The sequence below is a fragment of the Mesoplodon mirus genome (assembly GCF_964341445.2).
Source record: "Mesoplodon mirus genome assembly, chromosome: 7".
In the NCBI taxonomy this organism is placed as follows: domain Eukaryota; kingdom Metazoa; phylum Chordata; class Mammalia; order Artiodactyla; family Ziphiidae; genus Mesoplodon; species Mesoplodon mirus.
In genome coordinates, this window is record NC_138983.1 from 10,978,631 (window position 1) to 11,001,801 (window position 23,171).

At 40.2% G+C, this 23,171-nt stretch overlaps 1 long non-coding RNA gene across 1 annotated transcript in view; it reads right to left on the bottom strand.

Moving 5' to 3' along the window:
• Positions 1 to 2,741: 2,741 nt before the first annotated feature.
• Positions 2,742 to 23,171, bottom strand: part of LOC309807752 — a 51,043-nt gene continuing 30,613 nt past the window's right edge. The window contains exon 5 of the long non-coding RNA XR_014294667.1: positions 2,742 to 5,376. This is a non-coding gene — a long non-coding RNA (uncharacterized lncRNA). The remainder of the gene's footprint in view (positions 5,377 to 23,171) is intronic.

Here is a 23,171-nt window from a genome sequence, read left to right on the forward strand (position 1 = left end):
TGTGATCTTTCCATTTTCTCAAGCACCCAAAACGCCCTCTGTATTAGTTTCCTATGGCTACATATCACCTTAAATTTGGCAACATAAAGCAATACCACTCATTACTTCACAGTTCTATAGGTCATAAGTCCAAGCAGGCTCAACTGGGTTCTCTGTTTAGGGTCCCATGAGGCCAAAATCAAGATGTCGGCCAGGCTGGGCTTTTATTTGCAGGATCTGGGTTTGAATCTGCTTCCAGCCTCATTCAGGATGTTGACTGAATTCAGTTCCTTGGGGTTATAGACCTGAGGTCCCTGTTTCCTTGCTGGCTCTCAACCAGGCATTTCTCAGCTCCTGAAAGCTGCCTATGTGTCCTCTCATCTGGCCCCCTCCATCTTCAGACCAGCAAGAGGGCTGATCCTTCTCACATTCCCAAATCTCGCTAATGACTGCTGCCACCAGCTAGAGAAAACTCTCTGCCTTTAAAGGGCCTGTGTGATTAGATTAGTCCCACCCAGATAATCTCCATTTTGATTAACTCAAAGTCAACTGAGAAAAAAAAAATCCCCTTTGCCCTATAAAGTAACATAATTACAGGAATAACATTTCAGCATATTCACAGCTTCTACCACACCAACAGAGGAGTTACCCAAGAGAGTGGGCCATTACAAGCCTCCACAACTCCCTAAACCCTGAATCGAGCTCTATGACAATTTAACGGTACTTTCATAGGCCTAAAGATGACAAAGTTCGGGCTTCCCTGGTGGCGCAGTGGTTGACAGTCCGCCTGCCGATGCAGGGGACATGGGTTCGTGCCCCGGTCCGGGAAGATCCCACATGCCGCGGAGCGGCTAGGCCCGTGAGCCATGGCCGCTGAGCCTGCGCGTCTGGATCCTGTGTTCCGCAACGGGAGAGGCCACAACAGTGAGAGGCCCATGTACCACAAAAAAAAAAAAAAAATGACAAAGTTCTAGAAACCCTCAAATAGTACATTTTGCTTACATGTCCCACTAATCTGCAATTTTGAGCATAAAATACCAAACTTTACGAGGTTGAGCTAATAGGACATTCTCTAATGCTCTCCAAAATGTGGTTAACTACCAACATCTGAGCATGGCTTCGGCTGCTATAACACAGGAAGCAGCCGGCCCCTCACAACTTCCTGTTTCCTGAGTGGGCTTTGGCTCAGGGTTTGACCAAATGAAGGGCTTCCTCCTACTAGGGTGGCTGCTCCTCCTTGTTTCTGAGATGTGGACTAGTTCTATAGGCCAGAAATGTATGACAATATAATTTCTGGATCTGTAAGTATCATGCAGCCATGAATATTATATACTATTGTTTTGTACATCTTTGTTCATTATTGCTTTCAATATTTTATTGTATGATCATGCCACAAATTATGTATCCAGTCTTTGCTGAAGGACGTTTAACTTGCCACCAGTTGCTAGTTTTCATAATGCTGCTATTTACATCCTTGTACACAGCTCCTCCTGCGTATGTATGAGTGTTCCTGGGTCTTCTAGGGTGCAGTTCCAAGGGAGTGGAGATGCTGGGTGCATGAGCGTGTATATGTGCACACACACAGAGTATACAATTCTACTACTTCCTAGATAGTTAGCAGTTCCTCAATAAAGTTATTGTACTTGTTTATCCTCCCTCTAGAGTTTCTCCACACCCTCACCAACACTTGGTTTCAGGAAACAATATTTGCCAGTCTGGAAGGGGAAAAGGGTGCTTCTGGATTTTAATTAACTGTGTCATGATTACTAATGAGATTGCTTTTTATCACATTTCCTCTTTTGTGTACTGCCTGTTGATGGCTTTTGTCCATTTTGTATCAGAATTTGTTTTATTTTTCATTTTACATTGGAGTATAGTTGATTAACAATGTTGTGATAGTTTCAGGTGTACAACAAAGGGATTCCATTATACATACACATACATCTATCCTTTTTCAAATTCTTTTCCCATTTACATTATTATAGCATATTGAGCAGAATTTGTTTTTCAATTGATTTGCATGACATTCTTTATATATTCTGGATGCTAATCCTTGTGGATTTGCAAAGTATTATGTTATTTCTTAACAGTGTTTATGGCAACTTTGGGGACAGAAGTGTTAATTATTTTTTATTGTGGTAAAAATATTTAACATGAGATCTACCCTCTTAAAAAGTGTGCCATACAATATTGTTAGCTATAGGCACAATGTTGTACAACAGAGCTCTAGAACTTACTCATCTTGCCTAACTGAAACTTTGTACCTGTTAAATAAAAACTCCTCATTTCCCCTCCCCCAGTCCTGTCAACCACCATCTAACTGTCTGCTTCTATGAGTTTGAATCTTTTAGTTAAACAAATATAACTCTTTCTCTTTTTTGTGTATCTATTATATATTTTTGGTTTCTGGTTACCATGAGGTTAATATAAAGCAACCTATATACATATATGTGATTATTTTAAGTTGCTGATCTCTTAATTTTTTTTTTTAAGATGTTGAGGGTAGAAGTTTATTAATTAATTTATTTATTTTTGCTGTGTTGGGTCTTCGTTTCTGTGCGAGAGCTTTCTCTAGTTGTGACAAGCGGGGGCCACTCTTCATCAAGGTGCACGGGCCTCTCACTATGGCAGTCTCTCTTGTTGCGGAGCACAGGCTCCAGACATGCAGGCTCAGTAGTTGTGGCTCACAGGCCTAGTTGCTCCGTGGCATGTGGGATCCTCCCAGACCAGGGCTCGAACCCGTGTCCCCTGCATTAGCAGACTCTCAACCACTGTGCCACCAGGGAAGCCCTGATCTCTTAATTTTAAATGCATTTTAACAACCCTTCATTTTTACTACCCTCTCCTCATGATTACTGTTTTTGACATCATACCTTACATTTTTTGTTTTGTGTGTCCCTTAACTGCTTATTGCAGACATCATTTTACTACTTTTGTCTTTTAACCTTCCTATTAGCTTTGTACATGGTTGATTTACTACCTGTATTGTATATTTACCTTTCCTGATGAACTTTTTCCTTCCATAATTTTCATGTTTCTAGTCGTGGCCTTTTCTTTTTTGCTTAGAGAAGTCCTTTTAACATTTCTTATAAAGCTGGTTTGGTGATGCTGAACTCTTAGCTTTTGCTTGTCTGTAAATCTGAATGAGAGCCTTGCTGGGTAGAGTATTCTTGGTTGTAGGCTTTTCCCTTTCATCACTTTAACTATATCATGCCACTCCTTTCTGGCTTGTAGAGTTTCTGCTGAAAATTCAGCTGACAGCCTAGTGGGAGTTCCCTTGTATGTAACTCGTTGTTTTTCCCTTGCTGGTTTTAATATTCTCTTGTCTTTAATTTTTGCCATTTAATTACAATGTGTCTTGGTGTGGACCTCTTTGGATTAATCCTGTTTGGGACTCTCTGTGCTTTCTGGACTTGGGTGACTGTTTGCTTTGCCAGGTTAGGGAAGTTTTCAGCTATTATGTCTTCAAATATGTTCTCAGAACTTTTTCTCTTTCTCCTCCTTCTGGGACCCCTATAATGTGAATGTTAGTATGTTTGATGTTGGCCCAGAGGTCTCTTAAACTGTCCTCACTTCTTTTCATTCTCTTTTTTCTTTTTTCTGTTCGGCATCAGTGATTTCCACTACTGTCTTCCAGCTTGCTGATCTGTTCCTCTGTATCATTTAATCTACTGTTGATTCCTTCTAGTGTATTTTTCATTTCAGTTATTGTATTCTTCATCTGTTTGTGTCTTCTTTACATTTTATAACTCTTCATTAAAACCTTCTCATTCTCACTCTATTCACCCAGTCTTCTCTGGAGTTCTCTGAGCATCTTTATGATCATTACCTTGAACTCTTTATCTGTTAGATTGCCTATCTCCATTTCACTTAGTTCTTCTTTGGGGGTTTTATCTTGCTCCTTCATTTGGAACATGTTCATCTATCTCCTCATTTTGCCTAATTTGCTGTTTTTATTTTTATGTATATGGTAGGTTGATTACATTTCCCAGCCTTGGAGAAGTGGCCCTTTGTAGGTGATGTCCTATGTGTCCCAGCAGTGCACTCCCCCCTAGTCACCAGAGCTATATCCTCTAGGAATTCCCCCCCACCATGCAGGCTGTGTGGGTCCTTCTGTCGTGGTGGGCTATGAGTGGTCTTGTAGGCATGGCTGGTCCCAGGTCTGATTGGTTGCCAGGGCCTGCCTGGAGGCTGCCAGTTGCTGGTTGGCTGAGCTAGGTCATGAGAAGTCTGGCTGTGAAAATCTGGGGGTCTCTGGGGTAGTGCTGGCTCACTGGTGGGCAAAGCCGGGTTCTGGGTTGGGTAGCCGGGATTCCCAGATCTAGTGTCAGCCTCCTGGTGGGTGAGGCCAGTTCCTGACACAGCTGGCTGCAGGGTTGAGGGTGTCCTGAAGCTTGTGTCAGCCCACTGGTGAGTAGGGCTGAGATCCAGCCGGTCCCCAGACTGGTGCTGCCTACTGGTGGGCAGAGCTGTGTCCCAGACTCTCTGGCTCTAGGGCCCTGGGATATCCAGTCTAGTGCCTGCGTACTGGGCCAGGTCCTGGGCTCTGTGGTGGACAGAGCCATGCCCAGGGATGGCTGTGGGTTCAGGGATCTTAAGGCAGCCTGCCTACTAGTGGATGGGGCTGTGTCCCCACCCAGCTAGTTGCTTAGCCTGAGGCATTCCAGTATTGGTGCCTACAGGCTGGTGGGCAGGGCGGGGCAGTCCTGAGGCTAATAAGCTAGAGGGAAGATTACAAAATGGTCCTTGCCAGCACCCGTGTCCATGTGATAGAACAAGCTTCCAAAAATGGCTGCCACCAGTGTCGATGTCCCCAGGGTGAGCTCCAGTTGCCTCCTGCCTCTCTAGGAGCCTCTCCAAGATCAGCAGGTGAGTCTGACCCAGGCTCCTTTCAAATTACTGCTCTACCCTGGGTCCCAGAATGTGTGAGATCTTGTGAAAGCCCTTTAAAAGTGGAGCCTTTGTTTCCCACAGCCTCTGGGTCTCCTAAAATCAAGCCCCACTGGCCTTCAAACCCAAGTGTTCTGGGGGGCTTGTCCTCCCAGTGCAGGACCCCCAGGTTGGGGAGCCTGATGTGGGGCTTAGACCCCTTGCTCCTTGGGAAGAACTCCGAAATTGTAATTATCCTCTTGTTTGTGGGTTGCCCATTCAGGGATATGGGTCTTGACTATACCACATCCTCCCCACCTCCTACATGTTTTGTTGTGGTTCCTTCTTTATATTTCTAGTTGTAGAGGATCTTTTCTGGTAGATTCCAGTCTTTCTCATCAATAGTTGCTCTATAAATAGTTGTCATTTTTGGTGTGCCCATGAGAGGAGGTGAACTCAGGGTCTTCCTACTGTGCCATCTTGACTCAGCTCCTCAGAAGTGTCCATTTTTATTGAAGAGTAACTCCTCTGAAAGGAAAGGGAGAAAGAATTGATCAGGGGAAGTCATCAGACAAAGACTGAGATGTGACTGTATCTGTGCCAGTCCAACAAGGGATTCTAAAAATTGCCCTTTAGAGGAGTCCCAGGTTGGGCAGCAATGGCTAGACCTTTGTTCCAATCTTGCTCAGGCATGGATTGGAACCCCCAAGAGAAGAGTATGATCCTGCTCAAAGGCTAAGGAGCAATGGAGTTAACAGCTGGAAGCTGTTCTGGGATGGGCATTGCATCTTTCCTTGAAAGGAAATATGAGCAGCACATCTGTGGATGTCACAAATAACAAATTGGTTCAACTCGAAGTACAGTCCATAAACAAAGATATATAAATAGATCTAAAGGCATGTATTTCCTTTTTCTCCCATTTTATCCAAAAAGGAGTTTCTAAAAATTGCCTTTGATTTGGTACTCAAAGAAAAATTTAACAGGCTAAGCCAAAAGAGAGGGTAAAGAGATTGATTCTGCAAGATGGCTGAGGTAAGGAAACTTACAAGTAGCATTTCTTAATATTGCTCAATGGTCATGAAGCTTTATTTAAGTACCCTGTTTCTAAAGTACTTCCAGAACAGAAATTATATTTTTTAATTGTTTGTATTGGGACACTAACTGGGGTCATTTTAAATAAGAGTTTAACCCCTAAAACTTTATTTAGAATTTTATAACCAAAACTAAGGTAAAATATCTTTCAATTCCAACATCAGTAGATACCTGGATCCTAAAAATAATATTATTAAGAGTACAAAATGGTGGTTTTGAGTGTGCAGATAACCAGTAAAGGGTAACTCAGAAGACTCCTAAAGTTAGGATTCAAAGTCTTCCTAAAAGAATTAAATGCCTGCATAACAATATGTGTTTTGAAGATTGAAATTGTCAAGTATCCATAACCATCCATAACACCAGGCATATAATACTATAAATGAATCATTGTTGTCTGAAAGACAGAGTTTGAAAGATAGAACATTCTGTCTCAAGATCTATACACAAACATTTACTCTGCTTTTCTTAGAAACAATGAACACAGGATCTGTGCTCTGTGTTTTTGTCTTTTCAGGAATCTGACTATGTACCATTGGATCATTCCCCTGTGCATCAAATGATGGGCCCTCTCTTCCATGAGAGAGAAATCTGGCCATCCACTTGCATGCTCTATGCAAGTTCCTATGCATACTCAGGAACTCTATTCCTACAGCTGCTTAAGAATTGTGCATCAAATATGCATCAAAACTTAGTAGTTTTCAGAAAGCTGTGATTCATTATGCTATAAGCCATCCCTCACTTTAAAAAATAACTTACTTCTAGTCAAAGAGGAAATTAAAAATATCTAGAGACCGGGACTTCCTTGGCGATCTAGTGGTTAAGACTCCATGCTTCCACTGCAGGGGCACGGGTTCAATCCCTAGTTGGGGAACTAAGATCCTGCATGCCACATGGCACAGTCAAAAAGAAAAAAACCTAGAGACAAATGAAAACGAAAACATGACAATCCAAAATCCATGGGAGGATGCAGCAAAGCAGTTCTATGAGGTAAGTTTATAGTGGTACAATCTTACCTCAGGACAGTTTATAGTGATACAATCTTACCTCAGGACACAAAAGAAATCTCAAATAAACAACCTAACATTAGACCTAAAGCAACTAGAGAAAGAAGAACAAACAAAACCCAAAGTTAGTACAAGGAAAGAAATTGCGAAGATCAGAACAGAAATAAATGAAACGTACAATCTCCCAAGACTGAACTAGGAAGAAATAGAAAATATGAACAGACCGATTACAAGTGCTGAAATTGAATCTGTGATTTAAAAACTCCCAACAAACAAAAGTCCAGGACCAGATGGCTTCATAGTCAAATTCCATCAAATATTTAGAGAAGAGTTAACATCTATCCTTCTGAAACTATTCCAAGAATTGCAGAGGAAGGAATATTTCTGAACTCATTCTATGAGGCCACCATCACCCTGATACCAAAACCAGACAAAGATACTACAGAAAAAGCAAATTAGGGCTTCCCTGGTGGCACAGTGGCTGAGAGTCTGCCTGCCGATGCAGGGGACACGGGTTCGTGTCCCAGTCCAGGAGGATCCCACATGCCACGGAGCGGCTGGGCCCATGAGCCATGGCCACTGAGGCTGTGCGTCCGGAGCCTGTGCTCCGCAATGGGAGAGGCCACAGCAGTGAGAGTCCCGTGTACCGCAAAAAAAAAAAAAAAAAAAAAAAAAAAAAAAAAAAAAAGCAAATTATATGCCAATATCACTGATGAATACAGATGCAAAAATCCTCAACAAAGTACTAGCAAACTGAATCCAACAATACATTAAAAGGGTCACACACCATGAACAAGTGGGATTTATCCCAGGGATGCAAGGATTTTTTAATATCCACCAATCAATCAGTGTGATACACCACATTAACAAACTGAGGAATAAAAACCATATGATTACCTAAATAGAAGCAGAAAAAGCTTTTGATAAAATTCAACATCCATTTATGATAAAAACTCTCCAGAAAGTGGGCATAGAGGAAACATACCTCAACATGATAATGGCCATATATAACAAACCCACAGTTAACACCACACTCAATGGTAAAAAGCTGAAAGCCTTTCCTCTAAGATCAGGAACAAGACAAGGATGTCCACTCTCACCACTTGTCTTGGAAGTCCTAGCCAAGACATGGAAGTAACCTAAATATCAATCAACAGATGAATGGATAAAGAAGATGTGGTACATATATACAATGGAATATTACTCAGCCATAAAAAAGAATGAAATAATGCCATTTGCAAAAACAGGAATGGACCTAGAGAGTATCAAGTGAGATAAACCAAACAGAGAAAGACAAATATCATATGATATCACTTATTTGTGGAATCTAAGATACAAATGAACTTACATACAAAACAGAAGTAGACCCACAGACATAGAAAACAAAGTTATGTTTACCAAAGGTGAAAGGGGCTGGGAATAGCAATAAATCAGGAGTTTAGGATTAACATATACACACTACTATATATAAAATAGATCACCAACAAGGACCTACTGTATAGCACAGGGAACTGTACTCAATATTTTATAATAACCTATAAAGGAAAAGAATCTGAAAAAAATTATATATATGTGTGTGTGTGTGTGTGTGTATAACTGAATCACTTTGCTCTACACCTAAAACTAACACAACATTGTAAATCCACTATACTTCAATTAGAAAAACAAAACTAAAGAGCTATACAATCTACGCTCTTATACAGCATCTGTGGCTGAACTGTGGTATTTTCTGAAATTCTACATTTGATGAGAGGCTGCCAACAGTTAAACCGGAAACTAACTGATTTGTGGGACTCACTAGGAAGTCTTACATATCCAATAAAACTCAAAAGTCTGTGTTTGGTTCCTTGGAATGTACAGCAGGACAGTTAAAAAGTGTCTATCTGCAGACACCTGATAGAACACAGAAATTTGAATGGAAGTTATCTCATATGTCATAAGAAGGTTTGCATATTTAAACTAAGAAGTTGATAACATATGAGTGCTCTTTGAAATGACCTTCATGTCTGTTGACTCTCATTTACCTTTCAACCCACTGGGGAAAAAACTACCTTCATCTTAAAGGGTCTAGGAAGTTCTATTCACTCAATGAAGCAGAAGTTATTGGATTCAGAAGATATATATGTAAGTTATACAGAGTTTTAAATAGAGCAAGAAAACAATGTTAGGTAACCAAAAAGGATTACTTTAGAACAGTAATGTTACCACAGTTTTCAAACAGTTTAGCTGGTAATAGATGTCCTCACCATTTTGGGACATTATTGCATGATTAAGGGTATTATTGTAGCTACTCATAACTTATACGAATGATTTGGGACACTGTCTGGTAATGTAAACATCTCATTATTATGATGAAAATGTATCAAGTCCAAAACACTCCTCTGCAGACACTAAGTGGTAATAATAGTACAGTTGTACAAAAACGCTTCCCAAGAATAAGTTTAGAATGGAAATTAGATATTATAAAATGCTATGAAGAAGGACCCCCAAAAAGGTTAAGCTCAGAGACGCAAGATGAACACTGCTACAATACAGTTGGTCCTAAGTCAAACTACTGTTTGAATTTAGTATTTTGGGGTGACCTGGAAAAAGGCAAGAGTAATACCAAAAGTCTTACAAGTGTTTATTGTGCTTTAAATTTTTGACGTTTCTCCATTTCTGTTCACCAACACATCCATCTTCTCTTATTTTGTGGGGATAAAAATAAGTCTTTAGGGCTTCCCTGGTGGCGCAGTGGTTGAGAGTCCACCTGCCGATGCAGGGGACATGGGTTCGTACCCCAGTCCGGGAAGATCCCACATGCCACGGAGCGGCTGGGCCCGTGAGCCATGGCCGCTGAGCCTGCACGTCTGGAGCCTGTGCTCCACAACGGGAGAGGCCACAGCAGTGAAAGGCCCGCGTACCGCAAAAAAAAAAAAAAAAAAGTCTTTAATTAGTTTTGAAATATGAGATCTGCAGCAAGATTGTTTCCTGCCCTCATCCCACCTATAGTGAGGCTATGGCTAGAAATGCCTGGGGCACCAACTGGGGCCACTGAGAGTTTCCCACAGACATCTCCCCTTTCAGAACCAAGGTCCTGGCTGGCCCACTATTGTGGTTTTTCTTAGGGTTGCAAGATGCCCTCAGCAATAACCATCAGGAAAGTTTGAAAGACAAGGGTTCTTACTCATAGGTCATGGAGGGTACACAGCATATCTGGGGCCACATGATGAGGTCACAGGTAGAAAGTGAGCCCGGGCCTGGAGTTCCGCTTTTATTGGGGTCCAGGGTTGGGGACCTAGGTTTTTGCAGACACACCCTTTATTGATGAGTCTATAACGTTAGGAGTAGGAATTAAAGAGGCCAAATGGTCAGTTATCTAAGTCAATGAGAGATGGGGCCTGACTCTATCTGGTGATGTGTTTTTTTGAGATAGCCATCTTTGAAGTGGATGCATCGGTAATCAAAAGCTTAAGTCAGGCACTTGCATTATAATCCAAAAAACTGTCAGGAGTTTATACTACAAAGATATACCTTATATAATGTAGAGCTAGCCTATGTAAGCTAAGTGGGTAAAACAAAACCAAAAGAAGAGTATTTCATGACACATGAAAATTATGTGAAATTCAAATTTCAGTGTCCATTAAAAAAAAGTGTTATTGAAACACAGACATGCTCATTCATTTGCATATTGTCTATGGCTACTTTTGAGCTACAATGACAGAATAGTTGCAGTAGCTATCATGGTTTACAAGGCATGGCTCACAAAACCTAAAATATTTGCTATCTGCCCCTTTCCAGAAAAAGTTTGCCAACCCAACTAGAGTGTCCTGTATGGAGGATACCCCAAGTACATAAATGAAAAGGGAAAACTCACTCTTCATCTCCTACTTTAGTAAATGTCCTCATTCTTAGTAGAAAACCTACTTTTCCCTCATTCTGCATTGTTTGAAAGCAAAATTAGTAGCATAGCACCTATTACAAAGACAAATTCGGAACAAGTATTTGGACTTTATAAAAGCAAAAAGACACAAGTGTGAGAAATGCATCCTACTCTTACCTGAATCTCAATCTCACAAGCCATGACAGGGTAAAAACAAAAAAAACAAGACAACACAACCTACCTCAAATCAGTCTGCCAACTCATGGGTCACTGGACCCAAATATAATTCATTGCTTTATACACATTTTTGAGATTCAATCTCCTCTTCCATAACTAAGGAATCAAAGTAAAAGAAGTCCCATTCTATCCCTGCTGAAATAGAAAAACATCATGTTGCAATTCTGATCCCCTTTCCCAAAAGTACTCAGGGAAACTCAGCACTGCCAGGTGACAAGAATTAAATATTCCAGTAAAGATGAGTGGTCCCTACCCATCGGCACACAATTCTTATTCTTCACACTCTTACTTCTTTTCATCCATTAAACTCTTCCCCCTTCCACCAAAAAATTGTACCCTGGAAAAAAGATTCCTTCCCCCTTTTCTATATCCATGGCTGAAAAGTCCATACAGTGGATGCTCAGTACATGTTTGTTGAAGTGATGCAGTGGTACCCAAGATAGCATAGCCTAACATCAGAACTGAGACTAACACCGGGATTGTTGGCTTGGTTCAACCTGAGCCCTTGTTTGGCTCCCTCTCTGACTTGTCCAGGATTGTGTATCTATTTACCTACTTGACATGGCCACTTGTCCAGAATTCATCTTTCTGTGCAAACTGTTCATCATTAAGCAGCATCATAATCCACCTGACTACCCAGGCCCCAAATCCTAGACATTATCTTTGATCCCTCTATTTCCTTTACTCCTTCACCCTCCATATCTAGTCCACCAACAACCCCTGGTCATTGTGCTTTTCAAAAAGATCCCAAGTCTGTCCACCTGTGTGGCCACACTGACTTCCTCTTTGTCCTTGGATGGTGCCATGCTCTCTTCCACATCAGGGCTTTTGCATTTCGTGTTCCCTTAGCCTGGAATGCCCTTTCACTGAAGCACTGGTGGCTGGCATGCTCTCATCCTTTCTCAGTTTGGACATCACCCCCTTAGGAGGCCATCCCAGAACGTGCTGCTTCTAAGCCCTGCCCTTCCCCACCCAGTTTCCATTTTTACCCACCACTATCACTTTAAACCACTTGCTGCAATATGAAATTATCAATTATTTGTTATGTGTTTACTGTCTATCTTCTATGCCAGAAAGTCAGCTCCGTGAGTTCAGTGGCCTTATGTTTCCTGCCAAATGCATACCTCCTGGGACCTAAAGCAGGGTCTGGGATTTAACAGGTGCTCAAACATTGTTTATTAATATGTGGGAAAGAGAAGTTTGACAAGAAAGGAAAATCACCCGTGTGTTTCCCCGTGTTCAGAGAAGAGAAATAAAAGGCATACAATATCACTTTCAAGAAAAGGAAAAAAAAAAAGATTTTCTTGGATAGTGAGTTGGTTCTTGAAGATGAAAATCTCTGCTGGGAGAAGAGACAGCCTCTCAAGCTAGACTGAAAATACCTCAAGGCTCGGACCTTTTCTTTAGACTCTAGATCTTCATTCTCTGCCCTGCTCCCCTGCAGCATAGACTAGGACCCTCCCCTGCTCCCTCCACAAATACACAGGCACACACACAGGTGATCTTGGAGAGACAGCAGTGAGCAGTCCCAAAGACAGATCTCAGTTCCCTGCCCAGGAATTCAACCTGGGCAGCCTGGATGAAAACCAGGACTCCTAGCCACTAGACCACCAGGGGCTAGAGGCTAGAAGCAAAGTTCCCCTGGCTCTTACCCCCTTTGAAAGCAAGAGTGTTTCAAGGAGGCAACTGTAAAAACTGTAAACTGTAAAAACTGTAAAAACTGTAAAACTGTAAAATGTAAACTGTAAAACTGTAAAAACAGTAAAAACTGTAAAAACTGTAAAACTGTAAAAACAGGTACAAAGTTTATTATTAGAGACACAGCATAACATCTGGGAGAGCACATAGAGAAACAGTTTGTCTAAGTCAGAAGCAAGGTAGAAAGGATAGGGGCTTCCTCTCTAATGGGGAGTGCAGTCCTTCCAGGTCTTTGTTTACATTTGGCCAATTATCTTGTTTCTTTTTCACACCTGACCTGTCCTAGGACTCTCCCCAACATATATGTGCAACTTTTTGCTAAGATGGATCCCACTGCAGAGGCCTATGGGTGCATGTCCACACTTATTATGGGGTGGCACCCCCTCCCCTTTTGTTCCCCAAGGAGCCTTCCTGTGCGTATGCAGACCGGGAAGTTTTCCTTGACCTCAGGAGTGGTCATTTTATCTCTTTATTCCAGCAGAGCTCAGCTTCTGCCACTACCTTTGTCCTTGGAGTGTCTGGGTGAGAACAAAGCTTCAATTTTGCTCCACTTGACAAACACCAGCTGTCCAGCCCAGGGGCCCATCTATCTCCTACCTCACAGGGAAGAAAAACAAATACTGACTTCTCTGGGGACTTCACAAGCAAACCAGACATCATGAGCTGCCTTCCCTGCAGATGGCACTGTTTCATAGGTTTAGAAGGAGCCATGAGGGCCTTTTAGAGAAGAAAAAAGTCGGGATGAACTTCCATTCGCTCATTTAACAAATCTTTGAGCATCTGTTCCAGCTGTTCCCTTGAATCTAAGATTCTTCCAACTTTAGATACACCCGTATTTTATGGGCCACTAAGATTAAAGAAGCTACCAAGTAATCTGACACATTTCGTTACTTAATCTTAGAATCATTCTATGCAAATTAAAAGAGCTCTGTGGACATTTTTAATCATATCACTCACATGCTACATACAAAAGCAAATGTAAACAAAGTAGCTGGTGAAAGTAAATCCTAAAATAGTTTCATCACGAGTCTGCATCTTCCAAATTGCTTCCTGGCTCAGCATCATCAGTCCCTGTTTTCTCACATAATTATCATGCTTTGAGCCATCACAAGCATTGATAATGCAGAATCTCTTAAAAGAATGCTCCACTCTTATCTCCAGAATTGCCTGTCCATCGGTGACCCCAGTTTCTCAAGTGTTCATGCTGACCCTCTCTGATCTTACCAGGAGGTGTCAACAGAAAATTTCAGATCAAATTCTTCATGTGCAAGTGATCGCAGCTAGAGCACACCTGTCCACCAGCCACCTGTAATGTCATTGATTATAAAGCCTCTAAAATTTGGATGTCTTATTATATGAAAAAAAAAATGTGCTTGTTAGAATGAATGAAATACGTTATATGCCAGGTTCTGTTCTAGGCACTGGAGATACAGAAGTGGGGGAAGGAATCTCCTGGAGCTGATACTATAATGAAAGGATACGGAGAATATGAAATAAATAAGTAAAATATGTATCATATTAGATGGTGATAAACACTACAAAAGGTTTAGAGCTGTACATGGGATAAAATTTAAAGTAATTTTCTCAGTCAAGGAAGGCCTCACTGTATAACTGAATCACTTTACTGTACACCAGAAACTAACACAACATTGTAAATCAACTATATGTCAACAAAAATTTATAAATAAATAAATAAAACTTCACAGCACAAAAACAAAAGGCCTCACTGAGAAAGTAACATTTAGGCAGAGACCTGAAGTTGTCAGGCGAGCCAGCCATAGAAGAATAGGGGGCAGTGAGAATTCTAGGCAGATCATCAAGGTGCCAAGGTCCTAAGGCAGGAGCATGCCTGGCCTATTCAATGAATGACAAGGAGGTCAAACAGCTAAAACAGAGTGAGAGCAGACATAGCAGATGTGTGGTTGCCAAGGGAGAGGGGAGCAGGGGAGGGTTGATTTGGGAGTTTGGGATTAGCAGATGCAAACCATTATATCCAGGATGGATAAACAACAAGGTCCTATTGCATAGCATAGGGAACTATATTCAATGTACTGTGCTAAGCCATAATGGAAAAGCATATGAAAGAGTATACATATGTATAACTGAATCACTTTGCTGTGCAGCAGAAATGAACACAACATTGTAAATACTTCAATAAAATAAATTAAAAAAAAATAAAGTAGAGTGAGGAGGCTGGGTTCGCCTGGTAGGAGCTGAGTGCTGGCACTCCCTAGCCCTCTTCCCTGGAATATAATAAAACCAGACTGCAGAGTGCTTCCTGGGCCATAATTAAGACTGGAGCTTTTACGGTGAGTCAGAATGGATAAATAGGCAGAGCGCAGAGGTTTTTTAGGGCAATGAAATTATTCTGTGTAATACTTTAATGGTGGATACATGTCCAAACCCATAAATGTACGAGAGTGAACATTAAGGTAAACTACAGACTTCGGGTGCGTATGATGAATCTACGTTCACACATCAACTTCAACAGAAGTGCTACTCTGGTGCGGGATGTTGATAATGGGAGGCTGTGTCTGGGGGGGTGGGCAGGGGTATATGGGAAATTCCTGTCCCTTCCTCTTAATTTTGCTGTGAACCTAAAACTGCTCTTAAAAAATTAAATTTAAAAAAAAATATAAGTATACATATGATCCCTCTCTATTAGTAGTATTTAAAAAAACACCTTTACACATATTTTTTCCTCCCATTCTCTTATTTTTGTGCATGTGATAAGAACACTTAACCTAAGATCTATCCTCTTAGCAAAATTTTAAACATACAGTATTGTCAACCGCAGGCACTCTGGTGCACAGTAGATCTCTGGATTTATATAGCATTGGGATAACTGGATATCCACATGCAAGAGAATGAAACTGGACTGCTATGGTACACCATTCACAAAAATCAACTCAAAATGGATTAGAGACTTAAATATAAGACCTGAAACTGGAAAACTCCTAGAAGAAAACATAGAGAAAATCTTCTTGACATTGGCCTTGGCAATGATTTCTTGGATATGACACTGAAAGCACAAGTAACAAAAGCAAAAATACACAAATGGGACCACGTCACACTAAAAAGCTTCTGCACAGCAAAGGAAACCATCAACAAAGTGAAAAGGCCACCTATGGAATGGGAGAAAATATTTGCAAACCACATATCTGATAAAGGGTTAATGTCCAAAATAGCATAAATCAATAAATAACCTGATTTTAAAATAGCCAAAGGACTTGAATAGATATTTTTCAAAAGAAGACATACAAATAACCAACACATATATGAAAAAGTGCTCAATATCACTAATCAGGGAAATGCAAAGCCAGAGTGAGATATCACCTCACATCCGTTAGGGTGGCTGTTATCATAAATGAAATATAACAAGGGATGGCAAGAACGTGGAGAAAAAGGAACGCTTGTGCACTGTTGGGAGGAATATAAATTGGTGCAGCCACTATGGAAAACAGTAGGAAGAGTCTTCAAAAAATTAAAATAGGGCTTCCCTGGTGGCGCAGTGGTTGAGAGTCTGCCTGCCGATGCGGGGAACGCAGGTTCGTGCCCCGGTCCGGGAAGATCCCACATGCCACGGAGCGGCTGGGCCCGTGAGCCATGGCCGCTGAGCCTGCACGTCCGGAGCCTGTGCTCTGCAACGGGAGAGGCCACAGCAGTGAGAGGCCCGTGTACCGCAAAAAAAAAAAAAAAAAAATTAAAATAGAACTGACATAGGATCCAGCAGTCCCATCCTGGGTATATATCTAAAGGAAATGAAAACAGGATCTCAAGGAGATATCTGTCCTCTCATGTTCACTGAGGCACTATCCACAATAGCCAAGATATGGAAGCAACCTACGTGTCCATCAGTGGATGAACAGATAAAGAAAATATGATATTTAGATACAATGTGATATTATTCATCTTTTAAAAATAAGGAAATCCTGTCATTTGCAACTTCATGGATGAACCTGGAGTACATATGCTAAGTGGAAGAAGCCAGACACAGAAGAACAAAAAATACATGATCCCACTTCTATGAAGAATCTAAATAACCTAAGTAATTAAACTCATAGGAGAAAGTATAATGGTGGTTACCAGGGACTATGGCAGAAAGGAGATGCCTTAGTCATCTAACAAGGAGATGTTGGTCAAAGGGCATAAAGTTTCCCATTGGCCTTTGTTATTAGGAGCAAATACTGTCAAAACCACCCCGCTGAAGGCCCATCACCGGCCCATCATCATTCAATTAAATCACCATCAACCCAATATTTCTCACCTATTTGGCAACAGCCCAGACCTAGTAAAAATCAAGGGACTAAGGAAAAGCAGCTCTCTTAACCACATAGAGGCTTTCATCTTGATAATGAACGCTCCCAGCAAGGACTGTTCAGGAACCAGAAGGTGAAGGTTTAGGAAGCCTCGCAAGATTTTAGGCCTGTGCCTGTGCTCAGGTGCAAAGAGTTATCCACCAAAGGAAAACTTTTACAGCACGATCACTCAGCCTCCTGAAAGGAACATTTTTATGACGGCTCTGGTGCTCAAAAGTGTATGTAGGTCTCATACAATTAAACAGCTCTTTTTCATGTTCGTGGACCTGGGGGATCTCTGAAATTCCTGAGAGTTTGTCCTACACAGGTCAAGTGACTTATAGGGGGCTTTGTGGGATCAAGGGATGCCACAAAGCTTTGTCTTAACTGATGGGGTTCTTTGATTACATACTCGAAGTCATTATTTCAGATTTAAGGTGAGTCCTCCAAAAATATTTTGTTAAAATGCATCTATCTCCCTCTGGGGCACTGAGGGGAGCAGCTACAACAGACTTGAAAGCTTTTATCCATCTAGACAGGCAGGTTGAAGGGGATTCAAACCTAGAGGACCATCCTAGCCTGCTATGGAAATAAGCTTGGTGGAATCCCACCCCCCAAAATGAGTTCTTAATTAGCCTCAGATCAACTGAAATTACTGTCAAATAAGAAATCCAAAACTCATTAGAAAAAAAATTATCAATTTACCTTGTTCCTAGAATCCAAGAATGAAAATTAATCTCATCCTATTGATCTTGGAGAAAGGTAAAGAAATATTCTTACGGGGCTTCCCTGCTGGCGCAGTGGTTGAGAGTCCGCCTGCCGATGCAGGGGAGACGGGTTCGTGCCCCGGTCCGGAAAGATCCCACATGCCGCGGAGCGGCTGGGCCTGTGAGCCATGGTGGCTGCTGAGCCTGCGCGTCCGGAGCCTGTGCTCCGCAACGGGAGAGGCCCGCGTACCGCAAAAAAAAAGAAAAAAAAATCTTACTACAGCTGTTCCCAATAGGCCTGCAGTGTAGTCAAGCTTTGTATTCTGTCTCGTTGTTGACCCAATGGTGTTCATTTCCAACATGGCTACTAAACTTTCTTAGAGGACTTAAGCTACCAACAGTAAAGGATTATTATGTTTCTACTGAATTGAAAATATGACGTATCCACAATTCAGAAAACTGCTAAACAGTAGAACAGTACTGCCTGCACCTGTCAATATTAACAACATCTGTGGAAGATTAGAGTATAAAAGACACCATTCAGGTCTGGCTTTGCTTCTTGCTAGCAAAGTGAAAATGGCAATTCCACCTCTTAGGCTTTGTTCTCTGATTTGGAAAGTGAACTTGATAAACAACACCTTGTAAAAGTGCAGACATACAGCCAATGTTATTCGGGCTCTATATTCAAGGTGTAATTTATAAGAAAAAGAAAAGAACTTTTCAAACAACTGGAAAATTAAAGGATATAACCTTTATATGCCCACCACTCAGCTGTAACAGATTTTAACATTTTTATGTTTGTTTCAGATATATTTTAGAAATAAAACATTACAGTGGAGACCCCCCACCATGTGCCCCTACTTAACGCAATTCTCCTTCCCTCTCCTGAGATAGTAACCGTCATTCCCACGCATGGTTTTACACTTTTACTAAATGAGTATATATAGATAGCGTTCGTTTCACAACTATAGCACATTTGCATATTTTTAAAGCTTTGCAAGTGAGGTCATGCTAAAAATATTCTGCAACTCATCTCTAATAGTATTAAACTGACAGACCTATGGCTTATTCATTGTATCTGCTATATAGGACTTAAAGTTTGAACATATGTTGTTCTCAAAGTTTTCCATAAATTCATTCATTTAGTCATTGAAACAGTCCTAGGAGGTAGATATTATTTTCCTCGCGTTATACAGATGATCAAGTGATACATGGAGGAATTAAATAGCCTGCCCCGAGTCACACAGCTAGTAAGTGGCATGTAATCTGCATAGGATCAGACTCTGAGATAAGGGTTCAAAGCTCAAGATTGGTTCAAGAGGGGCACAGAAATACAATAGCTAATATTGAGGAGGGTTCCTGGTGGGAAGGTGTGCTTAATTAAGTGACAGGTGGAACCACTCACTCACCTTTCTGAAAGTCCTTTATCAACTCTGTCTTTTCCAGCTTCATCTTCACTCACCATAAGAAGTCAAACTAGGGCTTCCCTGGTGGTGCAGTGGTTGAGAGTCCATCTGCCGGTGCAGGGGACACGGGTTCGTGCCCCGGTCCGGGAAGATCCCACATGCCGTGGGGCGGCTGGGCCCGTGAGCCATGGCCGCTGAGCCTGCGCGTCCGGAGCCTGTGCTCTGCAGCGGGAGGGGCCACAACAGTGAGAGGCCCGCGTACTGCAAAAAAAAAAAAAAAAAAATTCTATCAATTGTATATAAAGTATGGAAAATGGATACTGTGTGCTCCTTATTTCTCGTATTAATTAAAAATGTATTCAATAGTAAGTTCCAGTATAGCAGAATAAAGATCACCAAAAATTCACTTCTCCAAAAGGGAACCCTCCCTACACTGTTGGTGGGAATGTAAATTGGTGCAGCCACTACGGAGAACAGTATGGAGGTTCCTTTAAAAACTAAAAATAGAGTTACCATATCATCCAGGATTCCCACTCCTAGGTTTATGTCCAGAGAAAACTCTAATTCAAAAAGATACATGCACCCCAATGTTCATAGCAGCACTGTTTACAGTAGCCAAGACATGGAAGCAACCTAAATGTCCATCAACAGATGAATGGATAAAGAAGATGGGGTATATACGCACAATGGAATATTACTCAGCCATAAAAAAGAATGAAGCATTGCCATTTACAGCAACATGGATAGACCTAGGGATTATCATACTAAGTGAAGTAAATCAGATGGAGAAAGACAAATATCGTATGATATCACTTAATGTGTGAAGTTTACCAAATGATACAGATGAACTTATTTACAAAACATAAGTAGACCCACAGACATACAAAACAAACTTACGGTTGCCAGAGGGGGAAAAGGTGGGGTAATGGATAAATTAGGAGTTTGGGATTAGCAGACACAAACTACTATATGCAAAATGGATAAACAACAAGGTCCAGCTGTATAGTACAGGGAACTAGATTCAATATCTTGTAATAACTACAATGGAAAAGAATCTGAAAAGAATATATATATATATATATATATATATATATATATATATATATATAAGTGGAATCCCTTTGCTGTACATCAAAAACTAACAACATTGTAAATCAACTATATTTCAATTAAAATCAAAAAACAAAAACAAAAATTCACCTTTCTAAAAAATAAAAGACAAAAAAAAACTGACAGAAACTGTCAAATTTAACTTTCTCACAATTCTAGAAATTAACCTAAGGCTTGCAGCCATCCAAGGAGCATGTATTCAAGACTAACGGTAGAATCTCAGTAAGAACAATGAGCTTTGTGACATTCTAACTTGTTCTATGCCAATTCCTATCGCCCCAGCTCCATAGTAGCCATGAAAACCAACAGCCTAGCAGAACCCAAAGAACACAGAACAGTCTGGGGCTCCCTAAAATCCCATCCCCAGAGAACTGTCATTATTTGAGCTCTCTGGAAGTTTTCCTGAAATCCTGGTCTTAATTTGACTTAACTCAAAATATGCTCAATTTGAATAGACCTAGATCAAGTAAGCAGATTGAATTAATAATTAAACACTACCCACAAAGAAAAATCCAAGCCTACATGGCTTCACTGGTGAATTCTACCAAACATTTAAAAAATTAATACCAATGCTTCACAAACTCTCCCAAGAAATAGAAGAGGAGAAAACTGCTCAACTCATTCTATGAAGCCAGTATTACCCTGATACCAAAACCAGACATCACAAAAAGAACTACAGACCAATATACTGTATGAATGTAGATATGAAATTCCTTAATAAAATACTAGAAAAGTGACATACAGACAAATGGAAAACAATAGGGAGAGCCCAGAAGTAAACCATTACATATATAGTCAATTAATTTATGACAAGCCAAGAATACACATTAGGGAAAGTACAGTCTCTTTAATAAATAGTGTTGGGAAAACTGGACAGCCATATGCAAAAGAATGAACCTGGACCACTATATTACACCATATAGAAAAATTAACCCAAAATGGATCAAAGACTTGAATGTAAGATCTGAAACCATAAAACTCCTAGAAGAAAACATAGGCAATATATTTCTTGACATTGGTCTTGGCAATGTTTTTTTTTTTTTTTTCTTTTGGATCTGACTCCAAAAGCAAAGGCAACAAAAGTAAGGATAAACAAGTGAACTACATCAAACTAAAAAACTTCTGCACAGCAAAGGAAGTCATCAATAAAATTAAAAGGCAAGCTACTGAATGGGAGAAAATATTTGTAAATCATATATCTTATTAGGGGTTAATATCCAAAATATGTAAAGAACTCATACAATTCAATTTAAAAAATCCAATTTTTAAAAACAGGCAGAAGATCTGAATAGACATTTTTCCAAAGACAACATGCAGATGGCCACCAAGTACATGAAAAAATGCTCAATTATCAGGGAAATGCAAATCAAAACCACAATGAGATATCATCTCACACCTGTTAAAATGGCTATTATCAAAAAGGCAAGAAATAACAAGTGTCAGTGAGGACGTGAAGAAAAGGGAACAACTGTGCACTGTTGGTGGGAATGTAAATTGGTGCAACCACTATGGAAATCAGTATGGAAGTAAGTTCCTCAAAAAAAATTAAAAATAGAATTACCATATGATCCAGAAATTCCACTTCTGGGTACTTATATGAAGAAAATGAAAACACCAATTTGAAAAAATTTCTGCACCCCGCCATGCTCACTGCAACATTGTTTACAATAGCCAAGACATGGAAACAACCTAAATGTCTACTGATGAATGAATGGATAAAGAAAATACACATACACACACACACACACACACACACACACACACACACACACAAATGGAATATTATTCCAGCATAAAAAATAAAATCTCACCATTCACGACAACATGGATGGATCTTGAGGGCATTATGCTAAGTGAGATAAATCAGACAGAGAAAGACAAATACTGCATGATCTCACTTATATATGGAAAGTATACATAATATACTTTAAAAAGCAAAAACAAACAAACAAAAAAAAAAACCCAAGCTCACACAGAGAACAGATTGGTCAGATTGGTGATTACCAGAGGCAGGGATTGGGGGTGAGCAAAATGGGTGAAGAGGGTCAAAAGGTACAAACTTCCAGTTACAAAATCAATAAGTGATGGAGATGTAATGTACAACATAGTGACTCTAGTTAATAATACTGTATTGCATATTTTCAGTATACTTTTAAGTATATCTTGAAAGTTCTCATCACAAAAAAATGAAATTTTGAAGCTACGTGTGGTGATGCATATTAACTAGACTTATCATGGTGATCATTTTGTAATATATATATATATAAATATTGAATCATTATGTTGTACACCTGAAACTAATGTAATGTTATATGTCAATTATAGCTCAATAAACATTTTCAAAAAGAAAAGAAATTCATCCAATAAGTACATTAAAAGATATGCAATATCATTAGTCACCAGGGAAATGCAAATCAAAGCTACAATAATACCATTTCACACCCTCTAAGGTTACCAGAATCCAAAAGATAGAAAATAGCAAGCATTGGCAAGGATGTGGAAAAATTGGACCCTCATACATTGCATGTAAAATGCGACAGTCACTTTGGGAAAGTCTGGCAGTTCCTCAAAAATTTAGTGTTACCACGTGACCCCGCAATTTAACTTCTACATATTTACCCAAGATGATTCAAAATTTGTGCACAAATGTGCATAGCAGCACTATTCATAATAGCCAGAAAGTGGAAACAACCCAAGTGTGGTATATCCATACAATGAACTATTATTCAGCAATGAAAAGGAATTAAGTATTGATATATACTACAATATGGATAAACTTTGAAAACACGCTAAGTGAAAGAATTCAGTCACAGAAGGCTACATATTACATGATTCCATTTATATGCAATGTCGAGAATATGCTAATTTATAGAAAGAGAAATTAGATTAGAGGTTTCCAGGAGCTGAAG